The sequence below is a fragment of the Sminthopsis crassicaudata genome, chromosome 3, assembly GCF_048593235.1.
Source record: "Sminthopsis crassicaudata isolate SCR6 chromosome 3, ASM4859323v1, whole genome shotgun sequence".
NCBI classification, from domain to species: Eukaryota; Metazoa; Chordata; class Mammalia; order Dasyuromorphia; family Dasyuridae; genus Sminthopsis; species Sminthopsis crassicaudata.
Window position 1 is genome coordinate 399,825,789 of NC_133619.1, and position 22,674 is coordinate 399,848,462.

Sequence of the window (22,674 nt, forward strand, 5' to 3'; positions counted from 1 at the left end):
GATCATTGTATACAGTAACAACAAGATTATGAGGTGATTAATTCTGATGGACATGGCTCTTTTCAGGTAATTCCAAAAAGACTTGTGATGGAAAGAGCTATCTGCATCCAGAGAGGTAACTATGAAGACTGAATGTAGATCAAAGCAGAATATTTTTATCTTTTTTGTTGTTATTGTATGTTTTCTTGTTGTGTTTTTTCTCATGTTTTTCCCCTCATGATCTGATTTTTCTCATGAAGCATGACAAATGTGGAAATATATTTAGAAGATTTACACATTTAACTTATATTGGAATCCTTGCTGTCTGGGGAAGGGAGAAAAAAAAATGCAAGGTTTTGCAAAGATGAATGGATGTTGAAAACTATCTTTGCATGTATTTTAAAAAATAAAAAGCTATTTTTAAAAAAAGAATGCTGTCTATAGTCCTTACTAATGCATCCCAGAAAAGTTTCACATGGTTTTTAAATTCCTAATTTAGCTTGGGTTTCTGTGAAGGTTCCCTAGTCATTCTATTAATCCATAATTTCCTGGTCAATCAATCAATCAATTAACATTTATTAAGTACCTATTATGTTGAAGACAATGTGCAAAGCACTGAGTGATCACATGCAAATTCCATGTGGAGTTTTAAAGCTAATATAACCAGGGAGCTGTAACTGGGCCTTTGCCACAAGGTACTGAAGTTTAAAGGTCACACTTTTTCAGCAAGTAACAATAATTGAGCTTGGCACCTAATTAGCAAGGGTGATTAGTTTAATTAAGAAGTTACCAGATGGCAGCTTCCTCTTAGTAGCAAATTCCTCCCTGACCGTGATCTTCCTTTGCTCTCCTTCTTCTCTCTCTTAGTGGTGGACACTCTAGCAGCAGCTTGGAAGAAAGGAACCCAAGGTCTATATACCAACTATTGGATAGTGTCCTGGGGGTTTTCCCTTACCTCTTCTGTCTGGCCATGTATCCTGAGGTGTGAACTTTCTGTACTTTATCCTACCAGCTAATAGTCGTCCTGGGAACTAGAAATGATAGATAATACTCTACTCTGGGGAAAATAATGAAATACAAGTTACAAAATGTCTCTGTCCATTTATAATATGCCTCCAACCCTATACTTAAGTATTCTTGAATTCTGTTACTGTGGCTAATTCTTAAAGCTTAACTAATTTTGAATTCCCCTTCTTTGGTTTTATCTTTTGGATGTCACAGCATTCAAAAGATACTCACCATCTTGCCATTGGCCATATTGTCTCTCTTCATCTTTGATTTATGATGACTGAACTAAGGACTCCCTTGGAGCACTCGGAACCTTTCTGTTTTTAAAACTTCTTCTGGACCAGTCTTTGTACTTCTGTGATTGATTCTGAACACTTACCTTTTGTGTTTTAATGAGCATCTCTAATTCAAGACAGACTGAGGCCTAGTATCAGAGAGAACAAGCCTTTTTCTTCTTTTACATTTTAATGATATGGTATCGCCAAGCATTACATTCCAACCAAAATCCAAATAATTCCAATTTGGAAATGTTGCAGGCATGTTCAGAGATGGGTTCATGCTAAAAGAATTTGAAAATTGTAAGAGGATTAGGCCTTCTGCCCTTCCTATGCTTGGGAAAAAAGAGAAGTCCCAGGAAGCATAAAGATATATATAACTGGGTGTAGGGATTTCTGGGAAAGATCATGACAAGGAAAATAAGGAGATTTTTAAAATGAGAAATCAAGTCAGGAGAAATGGACAGAGATACCAGTTGTCCAGGAGCTGAAGTACCACATTGAAAGATTAAACAATTGATGGTCAAGATAAAGATAAAGATATATCAAAAGATAGCAATGATCTAATAGGGGAAAGAGAAATAGATGCCATACCAACTTTGAGTCTGGTGATAGCAGGGAATGTGGCAAGGGTTTGATGGAGGAATACCATGAATTTTACAAGGTCTCTGGTACTAGACTCCTAGTTGTAGTCATTGGAATGCAGGTTTTAATTGTTTCTTTTCTAAGACAGGTAGTAATTCCAGTCCCTAATGTTTCTATCCTAAATGGTATAGAAAATAGTCCATTCTCTCTTTTTTCATCTCATCTTATTACTGTGGGGATTGCTCCTTGAGTTGGAGTCAAGGTAATGTGAGTTTTGAATTCTGCTTCTAATATTTAATAGCCAGGTAACCAAAAACAAGAACCTTAAGCTCTCTGAGATTCAGTTTCCTGTCTATAAGATGGGCATAATAAGACTACTTCCCAGAATTGTTGTGAGAATATAAGGAAATTAGGCATTTAAAAGGCTTTTTGAACTTTAAAGCACTATAGAAATGTTAGCTAGTGGTATTTTACTAAGCCTTTGCTATATTAATATCTTAAAAATCTCAGTTATTTCCTAGGATCAGGGTCCTTAAGAGAGTTTCCTGTCAGATTTGTGTGTTCCAATGGAAACTTCTGTGTGGAAACAAAATAAGCTGTGGAGTTATTATTGAGAAGCTTCCTAATTGAACTTAGTCCATGTGATCATGTCCAGAGCTTTGGTTATGGGCCATGGGATACAGAAAGCAGGGAACATTTCATTCAGCAAATTAAAACATTTTATTAACCACCTATTATGTGAAGATTGCTGGTCTGAGTACTGGTAAGGGGGCTTGCTTATAGCCTTGTAGGCAGATATGGCACATACACAAATAACCATACTACATTATAAATGCATGAGAGCTACAAACTATGACTATATGAAATTTGGGGCCAGTGAAGGTCATTATCAACTGGGGAAATCAAGAAAGGTTTCATGAAGAAGGTATTATTTAAGATATATCTCAAAAGCAAAGTAAGAAGACTTCAACAGGCAAAGGAGGAGAAAGGGTATATTCCAGGTGAACAAAGACAATAAGCAACTGACAGGCATTGTTAAGGTTAAGGGGAACACATAGTCCAGTCTAGGTGCAGCATAGATTACGTGGAGAAGAATAAGGCAGAAAAAAGTAGAGTAACAGCAGATTCAATTCAATTAAACAATTAGTGAAATTTAATAAATGCATATAGATAAACTTTGCTGAGAAATGGTGAAAAAGATATAAAGTTTAGAAAAGAGATTATTCTTTACCTTACTAAAGCTAATCTCTCTACATTTGCCATTGGTTCCAATTCCTCCTATTTTTTCCAAAATGTTGATGAAATAAATAGTCATTCAATCATCTCATGTTTCATCAATATGTCCCTCTCCATTGGCTCATTCCCATATGCCTACAAACCTGCTTAGTTCTTCCCCAATCCACAAAAGTCTTCTCTTTTAAACTATGCAGTCTCTCTTCCTTTTTACTGTTAATTTTTTTAGAAATGTTTTTTCCTATTCATCTACTTCTTCAATATCCATTGTCTCCTCAATTCTTCTCTTGTAGGTTTATTCTCACCATTCTCCTAAAACTAATGAGTTCAGCAATGATATTCTAATCACTGAAGGCAATCCTAATCTTTCTTCATTTCTAAGCAGTCTATTTTTGCTGTTCTTGAATAGTTTTAATCTTGTCCAACTTTTCATGACCCTATTTAGGAGTATTCTTGGCAGAGATACTGGAGTACTTTGCCATTTCCTTCTCCAGTATATTTTACAGATGAGGAAATTGAGATAAACAGGATTAAGTGATTTTCCCCTGGGTCACACAGAAATTATGAGGCTAGATCTGAACTCAGGAAGATGAATTTTCCTGACTCCAGGCCGCACTCCATCTACTGTGCCACCTAGCTGATTCTGAGCAATTGATAGCTTTTTTCTTCTTGATAATCTCTCTCTCTTTTTTTTTTTTCCTACAAAATCACCACCCTCTTCTATTTTCATCTGTTTCCTTTCTGGTCTTCATGTGAGTGTTCCTTAAAAGTATGTGCTAAGCCTTATTTGGATCTGCAAACTACTTTTCTTTAGGTTCTGACCCTGTACTATCTAATTTTTTTCCTAGGGAAATCCAAACTCTGGATTTACTAGAAGCTTCTTGCCCTCAGGGTCCCTATTGGAATTTTGGACAAGTCACTTAATCTCTATCTATATCAGCTTCTTCCTATACATCTACCTTACAAGATTATTGTAAAGATCAATAGAAATAACACAATATAAAGTGCATTACAAATCTTAAAATGCTATACAAATCCTAGCTATTTATAATAATAATAGTTATTATTATCATCGTCATCATCACCACTATTAATCTACATTTTAGATCTTTCAGTCTAGTTCTTTTCTGCTAATATCACATGGGTAGTAGCCCAAATGTTTTTGACTAGGCCCCCAAGACTACTGATTATTTCTCTGAATCTAAACTTGCATTGAGAGGTGGGCCTGCCCAAAATCTTCTTTATTGCCTCTGCTAGAATTATAGAGAAACTAGAAAGCAAATACAGATTAGATACATTTCTTGGTTTAATCCTTAGCTAGGAATTCTTGCCCCAATTTCGTAAATCATCACTCCAGTTTCCAGGCTTTTCCTTACTGAAGACAGATTTTTTTTTTAATTTACAAAACATATGCATGGGTAATTTTTCAGCATTTACAATTTCAAAACCTTTTGTTCTAACTTTTCCCTTCTTTCCCTCCACCCTTTCTCCCAGAGGGCAGATTGACTAATGCATGTTAAATATTTTAAGTATAAGTTAAATACAATATATGTATACGTGTCCATACAGTTGTTTTGCTGTACAAAAAGAATCAGACTTTGTGCAATTAGCCTGTGAAGGAAATTAAAAATGTAGGCAGACAAAAATAGAGGGATTGGGAATTCTATGTAGTGGTTCATAGTCATATCCAGAGTTTTTTCCCTGGGTGTAGCTTGTTCAGTTCATTACTGCTCTATTGGAACTGATTTAGTTCATCTCATCGTTGGAGAGGGCCACATCCATCAGAATTGATCATCATACAGTCTTGTTGTTGCCTTGTATAATAATCTGGTTCTGCTCATTTCACTCAGCATCAGTTCATGTAAGTCTCTCCAGGCCTTTCTGAAATCCTCCTGCTGGTCATTTCTTACAAAACAATAGTATTCCATAGCATTCATATATCATAATTTATTCAGCCATTCTCCAATTGATGGGCATTCACTCAGTATCCAGTTTCTGGCCACTACAAAGAGGGCTGCCACAAACGTTCTTGCATATACAGGTCCCTTTATCTTCTTTAAGATCTCTTTGGGATATAAGCCCAGTAGTAACATGCTGGGTCAAAGGGTATGCACAGTTTGATAACTTTTTGAGCATAGTTCCAAATCATTCTCCAGAGTGGTTAGATTCATTCACAGTTCCACCAACAATGTATCAGTGTCCCTGTTTTCCCAATCCCCTCCAACATTGCCCATTATTTTCCCTGTTATTCTAGCCAATTTGAGAGGTGTGAAGACAAATCTTTAAAACTATCTATTGTTATCATAGAACAGATTGGAATCCATGTTCTTCTTCATTAAAGTCCTTCTCCAATACCTCTTTATGGCTTGGAATTGACTGAGTTCTCAGAAATTATGACAGAAAGTTCTAGTAGGGTCTATCAAGAGGGAAAGTCTTCAAATATGATCCTAGCTGATCTGCTTGAGTATCTGTCCAACTATAGCTCTTCATTACCTGGTTAGCTACTGACATCCACAAAATAAAGATGCAAAATGATCCTCAGTTCCATGAGACTTTGTGCTCCCTCAGTAATTGTGGTAGATAGTAGAAAGGCAAGCAGAGAATGCTAAGAACCACACTGTTCTTGTTTTCAATCTAAAATATTAATTCATTTTTGTTATTCTAAATGTAAGGCAGTCAGCCTTGATATAGTGAAGAGGAGGTGACTTTAAATCCAGGAATTATTAGGTTTAAGTCCTTCCTTTAAAAAGCACACATGCTTATGCTGGTAGGCTCTGATCTCTTAAGTTAAAGGGAAGGTGCCAACATGTCCTTGTAGAGCGATTCTTCTCATTTAGAAGTTCCTAAAATCAATGAATTCACAGATCTAGTCTCTATCTTATTCTAAATGTGAGATGACTGCAATCAAGTTAACACGTTCCTGAAGGAGCTGGACCATACCCATATTGACATTCTCACTATAAATAAAGCCATAAGGCATAAAACAGATGCTGCTAAATGGAAGGAGGGTTGCTCACAGGTTAACCTGAGAAGCACAAATAAAGAAGTTGGTGGAGTAGATTTCATTGTGCTCCCAAAGAAAAATCATTCCATGTGACACAGGGTCATTTTATCTTATTGTGCTCATTAGGCACACAAGCCAAAAAGACCACGAATGTAATTACAATTCTCTGGTCTCCCAAGGTTCATTAAGTCCTATTCTGATCAAAGGGCACAGGGAAGAGAATGTGACCAAGGTTGAAGCTTTTTTCCCCCTACTCCTCCAAAAGATTCCTTCTCACAGATTTAGTTCAGATTTTACACTGCTAAACTTCCAGATGCTCTAATCTCTGGGTGTTTTGAATGGATCTGCTATTTTATACAAAATCCACAGGGCATTATCCAGTTTTCTCAATTAGTTGGAACACACTTCCTCTGCGTGTATAAAACTGTGCTGCCATTTTTATTTGGTTCCTATCTTTTTTTTTTTTTAATGTGTCACTGATGAATTTTTTGAGTGTTTTACCCTAACTCCAGTTTTCCCACAAGCCTTGTAGTTTTTATTGTGCTGTTTTGTATAGTATGATGAATTTTAGGATCTAAAATGTCGTGTTATAGCAGAACTGTCTGTCCCACCAAAAAGACAATCCCTGTTTTTTAAGGGGCTTACATTCTAATGGGGGAAGACCACACATAAAAAGAGGGAAGGAAGATCTTGTCCCTGGTGCTTTAATCATCTGTACTAGTTTCATGTGAATTCTAGTGTTTGGTGGCTAAATAGCTCAATGAATAGAGTTCAGGTGCTGGAATTTGGAAAAATTGAGTTCAGATCTAACATCAAGCATCCATAGTTATGTGGACCTAGACAATTTACTTAAGCCATTTGCTAGAGTTTCATTATCTGCAAAATGGGAACAATAATGATGTTTACTTCCCAAGGTAATTATAAGGATAAAATAAGGTAATTATACAGTGCTTTGCAAACCTTAAAGTAATATATAAATGCTATATTATTAGTACTCATAAATAGTTCAGTGGGAAGGACAGTGGATAAGTTGTTGAGAAACCTTCCCACTGATTTAGCATCTGAGCAATGTCACTTCTCTGGATTACTCTAGCTATTAGTATTATGTGCTCCAGCTCTTGGGATGGAAATTCCACCCAGAAGACCTATATGTCTTGCCTTCCCCCATGTCCTACACAAGTCATGGAAGAGCTTACTCACTTGGCAGGATCCAGTGATGTTTTTATCAATTGCCTTGTAGGGGATGGGGGTGGGGATGGAGGTAGGATAGTAGAAGCTCTATTGGGTGACATTTAAAGCAAGAAGCCCATCACAAGCCCATAGAGAAACCTGCTAATGAGTCCATCACTGTAAATAGGTAAGAGTGTCAGCCTCTGACCATCTGCATGCACCTGGCAGCTTGTGCTGGCCAGACACCCTCCCCCCACTCCTCCCCACCCTCCCACTCCTCCCGCAAGCTGCCAATGCAATTGATTTGTATTAATCTGGCTGAGCATTCATTACCCTGAGTACCAACCTGTCACTGTTTGCTTAGCTTGCATGTAATCAGAGCTACATAAAAATCAATGTGTGAAATCTTTATATCAACATATAGGAAATAAAAAGATTTCTGCAGGCAGCTGCGGGTTTTCAGACAGATTAAAACTGACAAATTGGCATGATCCATGATGAAGCCGATGATGAGGTGCCGCAGAATGTCAGAGGTTTGGAAAATGGCATTCCGAGGAATGAAATGCATCGCCTCTGAGCGAGGAGAGGCAGCTATGGGAAGGGGGAAGAGGGACGGAGAGACATTTGTTTCTAATAAAGAATATTTACTCTTCCTGTAAGTTGCTGACTTCCATGCAAGGATTAAGCTTCTTCTCTGTCAGAGAGGTGCTGGGTTATTATTCCCAATGTACAGATAAGGAAATAACCTGTTGGTTAACTACTTGGGCAAGGTCAGAGTGGATGTGCTGTTCTGGTACCAGGAACAGAAAGGGGAGTCTAGACTACCACTCAGCTCTAATCACTGAGACCTGCCCTCTGGAGGGACATTCACCTCTTTGCCTTCCAACTGACATCCCCATTATCTTCAGGATGTCTACCTCCCCTGCATGCAAAGAGATAGGAGGAAAGCTTCACATTGGCAAAAGAGTAGCCTGAAAAAAATCACTGGAGTTCAGAAGCATTCTTAATTCCACATCTGGGTATTTTGCAGAAAGAATTTCATGTGTCATGTACCTATGAAATTCCTTATCAAGTGGGAAAAAAAAACTGTTAGAATCATAGATTGGGAAGAGGCAGCAGTTCCAGTATTTGGAACTGGAAGACCCGGGTTAAAATTCTAGCATAGTTATTTGCATGACTTTGAGCAACTTAATCACTCTGGGCTTTAATTTCTTTATTTATAGAATGATAGGGTTGGACTAGGTAGAAGGGAGAGAGAACTGGAATGAATAAGCATTTATGTAGCACCAATTACTGTACCAAATATTGGGCTAAGTGCTTTTAAAAAATATTATCTCATTTGCTCTTCAAGGTCTCTTCTAGCTACAGATTTATGAACACATAGCACAGTTTCTGATATAGTAAGCGCTATATAAATGTGAAGTTATCATCATCATCATCATCATCATCATCATCATCAAACTATCCTTTTGCATTTGCCCATTTCTAAAATATGATATTCTAAGATTTCTAAGAGAGATATAACTTTCAGTCACAACTTTAGAGATGGAAGGGACCCAGAGAACATCTAATTCAGGCTTCTGATTTTGTAGATTAGGATTCAGAGGCATACAGAGGTTATGTGACTTGACCATGATCTCATTATTTTATTTTGATAAATTCTCTATATTGATACATATCAGCAGCTTGTAAGTATATGATTTTAGAAAGTTGCCTGAGGGATTCAGAACATTAAATAACTTGCTCATAGTCACATGCCTATTTTGTCATATTCCAAGAAGTTGAACTTAGATATTTTTCAACCCTACAGCCATCTTTCTATCCTCTATACTTTACTTTTCATGACATGTTACGCTATCAATCTATCCATCTCTCTACAACTACCTACTTCTTTCTCTCTCTTTGCCTTTCCATCTCTTTCTTTATCCATACATCTATCCATTCATCCATCCATGTATCTATCCATCTATACAATAACCCATCCATCTATCCATCCATCCATCTATCATATATTTATTACAGCCAACTCTCAATTATCCATGGCAAGTTTCTCATTCCAAGTTGGCTTTTCCCTGCCTTTCAACATACTTTTGGGCCATCTGCCTTTTCATTTTAGCCTGAGCCAAACCTAATGAGGAAGGTAAATCTGCTGCCGCTGTTGCTGGAAAGAGACAAAACAAAAACAGAATACCATGTAATACAAACCATTATCAAATAAGAATTTTTTGTACTATTTGTTGCACTATATTATCTGCACCTGTTCTTGTCCATTAGTGAGGAGGATGTCAAATTGATACCTGTAGCTTTTTCCAAATAGTCCAAAGTCCTTACCAGCTTCCTCTAATCTTGACCTCTCTGTGCAAAAGCTCCCTGAACCTGCAGCAAAGCAAAATAAATGAGCACACTTTACCCTGCTCAGGATTAATGGTTGCTAACTCCAGGCTATAGGTTATTTGAAAAAGATCCCTGTTGTGTTTGAAATGAGTTGGGCTAGAATCACCAACATCGAGACCCCATCTCCAAAACATGTTTGTGTGTGATGCTGCGATAGGCATGGGTGGGAAGCAGGAACCAGATTTGGCCACTGCCTTCTAGGTTAATGGCTCAATGTTTGCAAGCTAGAGAGGGAATCGGCTGGCTTAGTTTCCCTAGCCAGACAGAAAGCCACAAAGAATGAGTAGGCAGCAGCGCATAAACAGACTTCCCAAAGTGCTTTCAGTCTGGGTATATTCAGGGGCGAGTCATAACACAGGCAAAAAAAGCATATTGAATCATGGGAATTGCATCAGAAATAGTGTGGAAAATGCAAATTCAGTGACATCAGTCTCTATATTAACCTCCTCAATAAGAGTTTAATAATCATAAATTTGGAGTGCATGATGTTGAGAGATATAGCTTTCAGTCACAACTTTAGAGATGGAAGGGACCCAGAGAACATCTAATTCAGGCTTCTGATTTTGTAGATTAGGATTTGGAGGCATACAGAGGTTATGTGACTTGACCATGATTACATGGGTAGTAAACATCAATAGCAGAATTCAAACTCAGGTTCTCTGACTCCAGAGCCAATGTCTTTTCTTCTCTATAACACTGAGAGATTTAGCAAATCATTTAATAAAGATTCTCATTCTATCCTTATGGAAAAGATTGACAGACATAGGTTGGACAATAGTACAATTAGATGGATTTGGAACTTATTGAATGGTCAGTTTCCAAGGATAATAATTAAATCTAACTTGGAAAGATGTCTACAGTAGTATGACCCAGGGATAAGTTATTGTTTAATATTTTTTATTATCATCTGAGCAAAAAGCAGAGAAGGCATACTTATCAAATTTATAAACAATACAGAGGGGATGGCTAACTAATACATTGGATAACAGAGTCATTCAAAAAAGATCTTCTTAAAAAATCTAGAGCAATGGAATCAATTGAACAAACTAAAATTGGGGTAAATTCACTAGGGCTTATACTTGGGTTAAAAAAATTAGTTTCTCAAATTCAAGAGGGGAGGAGGTATTTTTATTTAGCAATTCATCTGGAAAAGATCTAGGGTTTTTTAATATTTAGGACTACAAGCCCAATCAGACTTAAGCAGCAAAATATGGCAGCCAAAAAGACCTTAAAGCAGCCTGAGAGTACATTAAGAGAGCCGAGCACTCAGAAATAAACAGGAACTCTACTCCATTCTGATCTTGTCAGACCACATCAAGAGAGGGCTGGTGTTGATTTCTGGGAGCCACGGTTCAGGAAGGATATTGATAAGCTGGAAAGGGTCCAAGGTAATACAACCAGAACAATGAAGTGTCTCAAGCTCATGCCCTACAATGATCAGTTGAAAAAACTGGAATTCTTTAGCTTAGAAAAGGAAAACTATACAGGAAATATGATGGCAAATTTGAGGATTTGAAGGGTTATCATACAGAAATGTATGATGTATGTATGATTAAAATTAATTCTATCTGCTCCTAGAAGAAAGAACTAGGAGCAATGGATTGGAGAAGGAAAAAAGAAGTGGGAATAAGCACTTACACAATACCAAAAGTTAAGAAAATTGGTGATGGTCCAGGATGCATTAAATGACGTTAGGTCTTCTATGTTCTGATCAAACTCTAAGCCTCCACAGCACCTGTTTCAGTTGCCTTCATGGCCATTGGAACAAATTGTCCTCATTTGCCTGTTCTGCAAGGGGAAATCTTTACAAGCTTGGGAGTAGAATCCATCTCAGAAGGAGAGCACTTAATGTCCCACTATTGGATGAATGATCCTAAAATGACTACTACATATAAAATTTAAATGAAAATAAAATTCTTGGATGAGGAAAAAATATTCCAAATACTGCTAAATTTTCAATAAATATTATTTCATTTCATCCTCACAACAACCAAGAAAGGTGAGTGTTCCCTATTTTATAGCTGAGGAAACTGAGGCAAACAGAACAAAGAGGCTTAAATGACTTTCTCAGAGTCACACAGCTAGTAAGTGACTGAGGCCAGATCTGAGCTCAGGGCTTCCTGACTCCAGGGCCAAACTTCTATCCAATGAGCTAGTTACCTAGATGCCTCTAATAGGTGGAAGTTATAGAGAAGAAAATTTAAGTTTTATGTTACACTGATAAAGGCCTCATTTCCAAAATATATAGAGAATTGACTCTAATTTATAAGAAATCAAGCCATTCTCCAATTGACAAATGGTCAAAGGATATGAACAGACAATTCTCAGATGATGAAATTGAAATTATTTCTACTCATATGAAAAGGTGTTTCAAATCACTATTGATCAGAGAAATGCAAATTAAGACAACTCTGAGATACGACTACACACCTGTCAGATTGGCTAAAATGACAGGAAAAAATAATGATGAATGTTGGAGGGGATGTGGGAAAACTGGGTCACTGATGTATTTATTGCTGGTGGAGTTGTTAACAAATCCAGTCATTTTGGAGAGCAATACGGAACTATATTCAAAAAGTTATCAAACTGTGAATACCCTTTGATCCAGCAGTGCTGCTACTGGGCTTATATCCGAAAGAAAATATCTTATATTAAAGAAGGGAAAGGGACCTGCATGTGCAAGAATGTTTGTGTTAGCCCTCTTTGTAATGGCTAGAAACTGGAAAATGAATGGATACCCATCAATTGGAGAATGGTTGGGTAAATTGTGGTATATGAATGTTATAGAATAATATTGTTCTGTAAGAAATGACCAGCAGGATGATTTCAGAAAAGCCTGGAGAGACTTACATGAACTGATGCTGAGTGAAATGAGTAGGACCAGGAGATCATTATACACTTGAACAACAATACTATATGATGATCAATTCTGATGGATGTGGCCCTCTCCAACAATGAGAGGATCCAAAGCAGTTCCAATTGATCAATGATGAACAGAACCAGCTACACCCAGTGAAAGAACACTGGGAAATGAGTATGAACCACAATATAGCATTTCCACTCTTTCTGGTGTTGTTTGCTTGCCTTTTTGTTTTTCTTCCCAGGTTATTTTTACCTTTCTAAATCTGATTTTTCTTGTACAACAAGATAACTGTATAAATATGTACACATGTATTGTATTTAAGATATACTTTAACATGTTTAACATGAATGAGCCTACTTGCCAGGGGCAGGGGAGGGGTGGAGGGAAGGGAAGGAAAAGTTGGAACAGAAGTATTTGCAAGGGTCAATGCTGAAAAATTACCCATGCATATGTTCTGTCAATAAAAACTAAAATAATAATAATAATAAAAAAAAGTTTGATGTTACAAAAATGCTTAGCAAATAAAAGGGAAATGGTTGCTTGAAGAGGTAATGGTTTCACCATGATTTGAGGTCTTTAAACAAAGGCGAGCTGGCCAATTGTAGGATATTTTGTAAATAGGAATCTTTTTTGAAGTTTTTTATTTTCAAAATATATGCAAAGACAGTTTTCAACTTCAACCTTTGTAATATTCTGTTTCTCTAAAATATAATCATTCTCTTGGAGCAGATTTCTTGGGGAGCTTCTGGAGGCAGCCTTAGTTTCAGTTCAGTTCAATAATCCCAAAATGCCAGGAGTTAAAGTCCTTTACTATCTCTTTCCAAGTCTTATCTCCTTCACTTGGGGCTTGGCTAGTTTTCTGGAGGCCTTCCTCTCTCCTTGATTCCCTAGAGCTCTTGTCTGAAAGTCTCCAGCCTATCATCTTCCCAATATCTCCAGCCAGCACAGAAGTTGAAGTGGGAATGAATCTGACTCTGCCTCCAAAAGTGTGGGTGTTTCTGCCTTGTGAATCTCCCGGAAGTCAATCCTAGTTCTGAATATCCCAAAGTCCTCTTTGGCCCTGAATCTCCCGAAGTCCTCTCCTCCAAAGTCCCCTGAAGTTCTCCTGGGAAGTCCTCTCCTTGACTGAATCCTGGCTTTTTATATCCTCCCAGAGAATGGGCTTGTGGGTACTCCTGGGCTTGTGGGAGCTCCTTAAAAGCATGCTCTCTTAAAGGTGTGAATCTCATGGAATTCTAATAAATACAGTACTGAACTAGAAAATTGTTAAGTACCATGCTGAATTAGATAATATATCCATTCCAGTAACTTAGCACCTTGTAAGTATCCTAGCAACCTTTGAAGAACTTTTATGTTCAAAAATTTTCTCCCTCTCTTCCTCCATTACCTCCCCTTGACAGCTATACATATTTCCACCTTTATCATGCTGCACAAGAAAAATCAGATCAAAAAAGAAAAAAAAAAAGATAAAGAAAACTAAAAGCAAACAAACAATAAAAGGGGTGAAAAAACTATGTTGTGATCCATATTCAGTTCCATTAGTTGTCATTTGGACCATAGATGGCTCTCTTCATCACGTGTCTATTGGAATTGGCCTGAATCACCTCAATGTTGAAAAGAGCAAAGTCCATCAGAATTGATCATCACATAATCTTGTTGTTGCCATGTAGAATGTTCTCTTGGTTCTACTCACTTCACTTAGCATCAGTTCATGAAAGTACTTCCAGGCCTTTTTGAAATCATCCCGCTGGTCATTTCTTACAGAACAATAATATTCTATTACATTCATATACCATAACTCATTCAGCCATTCCCTAATTGATGGGCATCCACTTAGTTTCTAGTTTCTTGCCACTGTAAAAAGGGCTGCTTCAAACAGTAAATAGAAATCTTTTTTCAGATGTGGGTTGATCAAGATGGCCTCTGGGATCCCTTCCAACTCTGAAATTCTGTGATTCTCTGATTTCCTCTGAGCCTTCCCACTCTTTGGGGTCTATTTATAAATCTCCAATCCATCAGGGTGTTTTTGTTACATTTTGCCTAATTGGGCCACTTATTAATTCAGTTAGATGTATACCCTTCCAATGAGATTTCCATTTAGTAGATGATTTACTTAACTAATCAATACAAAAGTTCCAAGAACTGCTATCTTCTTATTTCCAATAATTTGTAGAGTCACAGAGGTCATCTCTCTCATCTATATTAGAATCAGGAGATCTATGACAGGCAAGCCAAGTTATTAGACTTAACCTTTTAAAAAGTTATCCAGGCTAAGAATAGCTCAACATTACAGCATACTCAATTTTTAATGAAGTTATGCTGAAGCCCTACTTCATTTCAGGACATGCTTTGCATTTCTGTCGGCATCTTCTAGCTTTGCTTCTGGGCTTGGCCAATTGCAGCATCTACCCAGACTTAATTTCAGTTTTTTCTAATTCTACAGAGCCCTGTAAAGATCTGAAAACCCTCAGGGGATGTTAAATGAGTTTCAGCATTCTCCAGCTGGGAACATTGTGGCTATTTCTATAGGTGGGTGGAAAACTTCAAACCCTAAACTTTGTCCTCTCTTTTAAGTTCTTTTTTCTCCTCACTGCTGCTTTTCTATCCCTACACCTACTCAGTAAAGCTTAGTCTGAAGACTTTCCTTTGCATTTTTCACTTTCACATTCTTTTAACATGGTTCCATCATTCCTTTTGGAACAGTTCTTGAATCTGCTCCCTTCTCTCCTCTGACACATCACCAATTCTCATTATCTTACACCTGCACCATTGCAATAACTTCTGGTGTTCTACCTGCATTACACTTCTAGCTACTCTAATCCATCCTCCACTCAGTCACCAAAGTGATTTTTTAAAGCATAGGTCAAATCATGTCACATCAAATTCAATAAACTCTAGTGGCTCCCTATCGCCTCCAGGATGAAATACAAAAATTTCTGTTTGGGATTCAGAGCTGTTTGATCTTTCCAATCTTTTTATACAACCCAACCAGTGACACTGGCTTCCTGGGTATTTTGTTTGTTTTCAAACACCCTATCTCTGGCTCTGGTATTTTCTTTGGTTGTCCCTCATACCTGAAAAGTTTTTCCTCCTTCACTTCACCCATTGACTTCCCTGACTTTCTTTAGGTCCCAACTAAAAGTCCTTCTCTTTTTGGAAGTTCTCCCTAACTAATAATTCTAATGCCTTTCCTCTTTTAATTATTTTTAATCATTTAAAATATTTTCTATTTATCTTGTATATAGTTTGCTTTGTATATTTTTTTGGTATAAATGTGTATGTTATACCCTTCCCCCCACTAAATTGTAATTTCCATGAGGGCAGGGACTATATTTTACCATTTTTTATATTCCCCAGAGTGTAGAATAGTGCCTGGCATGTTTTAAAATATGCTTAATAATGGTTTATTGGCTGATTGCATGGTGAGTGTTATTTTTGTGTTCTTGAATTTTTTTCTGGATCTTTTCCATCTTCCTCAACAGTGTGAAAACTGCCTAAATGCAGGGGCTAGATTTTCTCTTTCTTTTATACAAAGACCAGAGTATTTAGATCTTCTACAAGTTTAACCCTGGTCACCTCCACTAGATAGTTCTTCAGTTTCTCAACAATTCTCTTAAAATTCAGTATCAAAGTTTACCTCTCAGATCTGTGGAGAAGAAAGGAATTTGTGATCAAAGAAGAACTAGAACTCATAATTGGACACCAAATAGATACTTTTAATTATATTAAGCTAAAAAGTTTTTGTACAAACAAAAAGTAATGCAGACAAGATTAGAAGGGAAGCAATAAGCTGGAAAAACATTTTTACATTCAAGGATTCTGAAAAAAAAACCACCTCATTTCTAAAATATATAGAGAATTGACTCAAATTTATAAGAATTCAAGCCATTCTCCAATTGATAAATGGTCAAAGGATATGAATAGACAATTTTCAGATGACGAAATTTAAACCATTTCTTCTTATATGAAAAGGGTACTCTAAATCACTATTGATCAGAGAAATGCATATTTTTTAAATTTTGTGATTATAAATTTTTGACAGTATATATGCATGAGTAATTTTTTAAATAACATTATCCCTTGTAATCATTTTTCCAAATTTTCCCCTCCCTCCCTGTATTCCCTCCCCTAGATGACAGTCAATCCCATACATTTTACATGTGTTACAGTATAACCTAGATACAATATATGTGTGTAAATCCAATTTTCTTGTTGCACGTTAAGTATTGGATTCTGAAGGTATAAGTAACCTGGGTAGATAGACAGTAGTGCTAACAGTTTACATTCAATTCCCGGTGTTCCTTCTCAGGGTGTAGCTGTTTCTGAGCATCATTGATTAACTGGAAGTGAGTTGGATCTTCTTTATGTTGAAGATTTCCACTTCCATCAGAATATATCCTCATACAGTATTGTTGTTGAAGTGTACAGCGATCTTCTGGTTCTGCTCATTTCACTCAGCATCAGTTGATGTAAGTCTCTCCAAGCCTCTCTGTATTCCTCCTGCTGGTCATTTCTTACAGAGCAATAATATTCCATAACATTCATATACCACAATTTACCCAACCATTCTCCAATTGATGGACATCCATTCATCTTCCAGATTATAGCCACTACAAAAAGAGCTGCCACAAATATTTTGGCACATACAGGTCCCTTTCCATTCTTTATTATTTCTTTGGGATATAAGCCCAATAGTAGCAATGCTGGATCAAAGGGTATGTACAGTTTGATAACTTTTTGGGCATAGTTCCAAATTGCTCTCCAGAATGGCTGGATTCTTTCACAACTCCACCAACAATGTATTAGTGTCCCAGTTTTCCCACATCCCCTCCAACATTCATAATTATTTGTTCCTGTCATCTTAGCCAATCTGACAGGTGTGTAGTGGTACAGAGAAATGCATATTAAGATAATTCTGAGGAACCACTATACACCTCTCAGATTGGCTTAAGATGACAGGAAAAGATAATGACAAATGTTGGAGGGGATATGGGAAAACTGGGACACTGATACATTGTTGGTGGAATTATGAACAAATCCAACCATTCTGGAGAGCAATTTGTAACTATGTCCAAAAGACTATAAAACTGTGCATGCAATTTTGATCTAGTAGTGTTTCTACTGGGCTTATATCCCAAAGAAATTTTAAAGGAGGGAAAGAGACCCACATGTGCAAAAATGTTTGTGGCAGCCCTCTTTGTAGTGGCCAGAGACTGGAAACTGAGTGAATGCCCATCAATTGGAGAATGGCTGAATAAATTGTGGTATGTGAATGTTATGGAGTATTATTGTTCTGTAAGAAACAATCAGCAGGATGATTTCAGAGAAGCCTGGAGAGACTTACATGAAGTGAGTAAAATGAATTGAACCAGGAGATCATTATATACAGCAACAACAAGATTATCTGATGATCAATTCTGACAGATGTGGCTTGACTCTTTTAAAAAATGACATGATTCAGGTCATTTCCAATGATCTTTTGATGATGACAGCCAGAGAGAGGACTGTGGGAACTGAGGGTGGATCACAACATAGCATTTTCATTCTTTTTGCTGTGGTTTTCTTGAATTTATTTTCTTTCTCATTTTTTTCTTTTTGATATGATTTTTCTTTTGTAACAAGATAATTGAATAACTAAATATGTCTATATTGGATTTAACATATATTTTTACCATGTTTAATATATATTGGATTACTTGCCATCTAGGGAAAGAGGCAGGAGGAAGGGGGAGAAATTAAAACACAAGATTTTGCAAGGGTCAATGTTGAAAAATTATCTTTGCATATGTTTTGAAAACAAAAAAAATTCAATAAGAAAGTTCAGTATCCAGCTAGAACATATAAATTTCTCAGAATAAGTGTTGTCTGACTAGGGCAGAATATAGTAGGATTCTTTCCACCTTCATTTTAGATTTGAATCAATTTTTATGAAGGTAGACTATGAGTTGTTCTTGGTTAAAAGGGTACTGGGACATGTGCCCCAACATATTCATAACACCCTAAATACTGTTTATAGCAAAGAGGCTTTTTAGAGACTGATTTAATATGAATTCTTGATGTATGACAAAGAACCAATTACCTGAATGGTCAAAACCTCAGTTTTCACATTGGAACAAGGGAATATCATTCAATGGTCATATGTTTGTCACAGAAGCTACTCTCTACTTCCTTTAAAGACAAAGATAGATTTATAAATTAGCAGTGTCAGAGTATATCCTGGAATCCTGCCAAATTCAGTTTCCCTGGCAATAGAAATCAGGTTTAGATTTATCCTAAAGGCTGAGGGGGCCAAGGTGGTTCTGGAACTGGCTACTCCCATTCAATTGGCTTAAAGTTCTAGTTTAATGGATACTTAGGCAGCAAACTCAATGAAAAAAGTGTACTTTGATTCAGACGGATATGAATTTAAATCTTACCTCTGGATAAATCAATTAATCTGTTTGCCTAAGTTTCCACATCTGGAAATGGGAGTAATAGTACCTACTTCCCACTATTGTTGCTAAAGATATATATGTGTATGCATGTATATGTATGTGTATGTGTATTTATGTTTGTATATAGTGTTTTGTGAAGTTTAAAGAGGTATAAAAATGCAAGGTATTCTTTTTTAAAAAAATTCAACAATCCATCTGAATCTTGATCCTTATTATTATACTCTTAAGCCTCAACACCACTATTCACAAGTCTCTTGCCTCAGAATTCACTCTCCCTTCACCAGCCCCTTTACCAGTTTCCTTTACATATACGAGACATACATTTTTTTACATAGGTTTGTCTCTAAAGGAAAATAGCAAATTCATATATTTTACAGAGGGCATGAGAAAATCAGAGAGTTAATGCAATTCTTTGATCAATAAATAACTTCTCAAGTCTCATAAATATGCCAGAAGCCAGATTGCTTCCCTGGACTGGTTTTGTGTGTGACTAGGTGCTTAATAAATGTTTGCTTGGGTTGAGATGTTCAGCCTGAAGTCTTGATGCTAACAGTTTCTCTTTCAGAATCCTGGATCTTCTCTCCATGGTCCCTTCTCACTGTGTATACTCACTATCCAGCTTCCACTGTTAGAATCCTGAAAGGCTTAAAAGTCCACTCCAATTCCCAGGCAATCAATAATGATAATAATTCACATTTACAGAGTGCTTCATTTATGTTTAAATGAGTTGACAAAAGTAAAATCCTTTGCAAATCTTAAAATGCTATATAAATGTTTATTATTATTTTTGATTTTGTTATTGTTATTGTTGTTGCAAAGTACTTTATTCCCAACAAACTCACAATATTTTATGAGGCACACAGTGAAAACAGTATTATCTCAATTTTACATATAAGGAAATTAAAGCTCAGATAAATTAAAAGTTTTTCTTAGGGTATCTGGCTGGTACTTGTAAGACAGGACAATACTTCCCTGGAACCTAGTCCTTCACCCTTTATACAGCTACGGGAAACTATGCCATTATCTCTGTTTGATTACTCCTCACAGAATGTTGTTGTTGTTCATCTTTCCTTCATCATGTAGTAATAGCTTGATTTGTAGGTAAATTGGATTTAAGTTAAGTAGAATTGCCTTACTTTCTCTCCCAAACTTATCAAAGTCCAGTAGCAAGACAAAAATCAATGGTGAGGGTCTAGGATTCAGAGAATGACTTTAGAGTTTTCAGTGCCTGTTTGGCACTAATTGTTTGATCTACGCATTCCATGGGGGAAATCTTCACATATCTGGGATAGATATCCTCCTAATTCATCTTACAAAAGATACATGCATCTGCGAGAGGTTGAAGTTACTGGAAGAAGAACTAGGTATTACCTTAGCACTTCATTAAAACTGAAAACTTAGTGCAGTGCCTAGCACTTAGAAAGCACTTAATAAATGCTTTATCCATCTATCCAAACATCTCTCTCTCTCTCTCTCTCTCTCTCTCTCTCTCTCTCTCTCTCTCTCTCTCTCTCTCTCTCTCTCTCCTTCTCTCTCTCTCTCTCTCTCTCTCTCTCTCTCTCTCTCTCTCTCTCTCTCTCTCTCTCTCTCTTCTCTCTCTCTTTCTCTCTCTCTCTTTCTCTCTCTTTCTTTCTCTCTGTCTCTCTCTGTCTCTCCCTCGCTCTCGCCCTCTTTCTCTCTTAAATAACCACTTTTACTTATTCATGGCAAATAAGAGAAAGTTGTGGTCAAGGCAAGGATTCAACCCAAGCCCCTTCTTCTCTCACTCCCAGAATGTTTGATTACTCCTAACTGTACTCCTTGACTCTAGTTTTTTCCTCTCCAAATCATTATTCTCAATCTTCCATAGGTTGGCACAATCCTGCTTATTTGGTACTTCCCAGTTCCTTGACAAACTACAACCTTTCTAAGATGACGATCATGATTCTCTGCAGTGTGATTCCAATCTACTTTTTCAAATTTATCAACAACTATTCTCTTTTGCAAGCTATGTTTCATTCAGAACTAATTATGGTTGTGTTTATTGTTCTCCTTTGTTCTTAAAAAGCTCCAATGATATCATGGGTTGATGTTTTGACTTGTACATGAATTGGATTTAAGTGAGGCAGAATTGTATAAAGTTGTTGGTTTCACACTCTCTTTCAGAATCAACAAAGTCCAGTAGCTCTACAAAAGTCAAGATAAGTGGCGATATTTCTGGATACAGTGGATAGCCTCAGTATCTTCAAAGTCCAACCAAATTCTAAGCACTCCATAGTACATTGGAACAAACTGTTCCCATCTACCTATTGTCTCAGGGGAGGTCTTCACATGCTTGGGAAAAAAAGAAGAGAAAGAATGAAACCTTTAAAGACTGAACTGATGCAGAATAAAATGAGCAGAGTCAACAGAACAACATCGACAATAAAAACAATATTGTAAAAAATATAACTTTGAATGTCTTAAAAACTCTCATTAACCAGGATTCCTGATGAATGATGTAACATATTGTCCATCTCCTAGCAGGGAAATAATGGATTCAGAATACAGAATGAGACACATACCTTTTGGAACATGGCCTCTAAAAGACTTTATTTTGCTTGATTTGTATATTTCTTACAAAGGTTAGTTTTTTCCCAGTTGGTGGTAGGGGGGAAAATTGATTTTCCCCCCCTCTTCATTGAAAAAAATAAAGTGAAAGAAACAAACCATATTTCAGGCAAAAAAGATCTTCATTCTGTATATCCTGATCTCAGCTTTCCCTTTCCCATGATGCTCCCCATGGTAAAATAGTTTCCCCCTCTTTTCTCCCCAAACCCTCATCTCTGATAACTGGAATTTTTCCTTCTTTCCAAGCTCAGGAGCTATCTCTTCTATAAAGTCTCCCCTGACTCATGCAGTTTGAAGTGATCTTTACACTTTTTAATCAGTAATATAATTCTATTTGGATCTTTCCTATAGATTCATAGTATAACTTCTAGTAAATCATTGCATTTGTCATCTCTTCTCTATTAGGTTGTTGAGTCTTTAAAAGCTAGAATTATTTATTTTATCTTTGTTTTCTTTAGTAAAATGTATTATACATAGTAGAACCAATAAATGATTGTTAAATTAAACTGAATTGTTGAAGTCTCCCCTGTCCCTGGCTCAAATGCCATTTTCTCTAAGAATTCTTCTCCAATCTCTTGCCATTGAGTCTTATCAGAATTGCTTCTAAAGTTTCTTAGCTCTTTCTTTACATTCTATTTTTAAAATCCTATTTATTTCTAAAAATATTTTATCTACTGTTCTAGATTATAAACCACCTGAGGTCAGGGATAGGGATTATTTTAAGATTTCCCACTTGATTTCTAAAGTAGAAAAGTTAGTTTTATTTTTTTTTCTGCTTGAATACATAGAGAAATGCCAGACAAAGAAAGGCAATTTTTGAAGGGTACAGCATGAAGTCTGAGCTCACCAAATTATTAACTCTTGAAACTCTTAGTGCCACATAAAATGAAAAGAATTCTTTATATTCTACATTGGTCTTCATTCAATAAGTTATATATCTTCATTCAATAAGTTATATACAAAATCTCACTTTACAGAAGTCAGCATGCATATTGCAAAGAAAGAAGTCTGGAATTAGGATCAGAGAACATGGATTTGAATCCCAGCTCTGACTATTATGATTTGTATCTCTTTGAGCAAAATATTTAAATTCTGTGAGCCTCAGTTTCCTTATCTGTTAAGTGGAAATAATAATGCCTT

At 36.6% G+C, this 22,674-nt stretch overlaps 1 long non-coding RNA gene across 1 annotated transcript in view; it reads left to right on the forward strand.

Annotated features, from left to right (window-relative positions):
• LOC141562658 (uncharacterized) overlaps window positions 1-22,014 on the forward strand; it is a 155,508-nt gene extending 133,494 nt beyond the window's left edge. The window contains exon 4 of the long non-coding RNA XR_012488219.1: window positions 21,091-22,014. This is a non-coding gene — a long non-coding RNA (uncharacterized LOC141562658). The remainder of the gene's footprint in view (window positions 1-21,090) is intronic.
• Window positions 22,015-22,674: the final 660 nt, after the last annotated feature.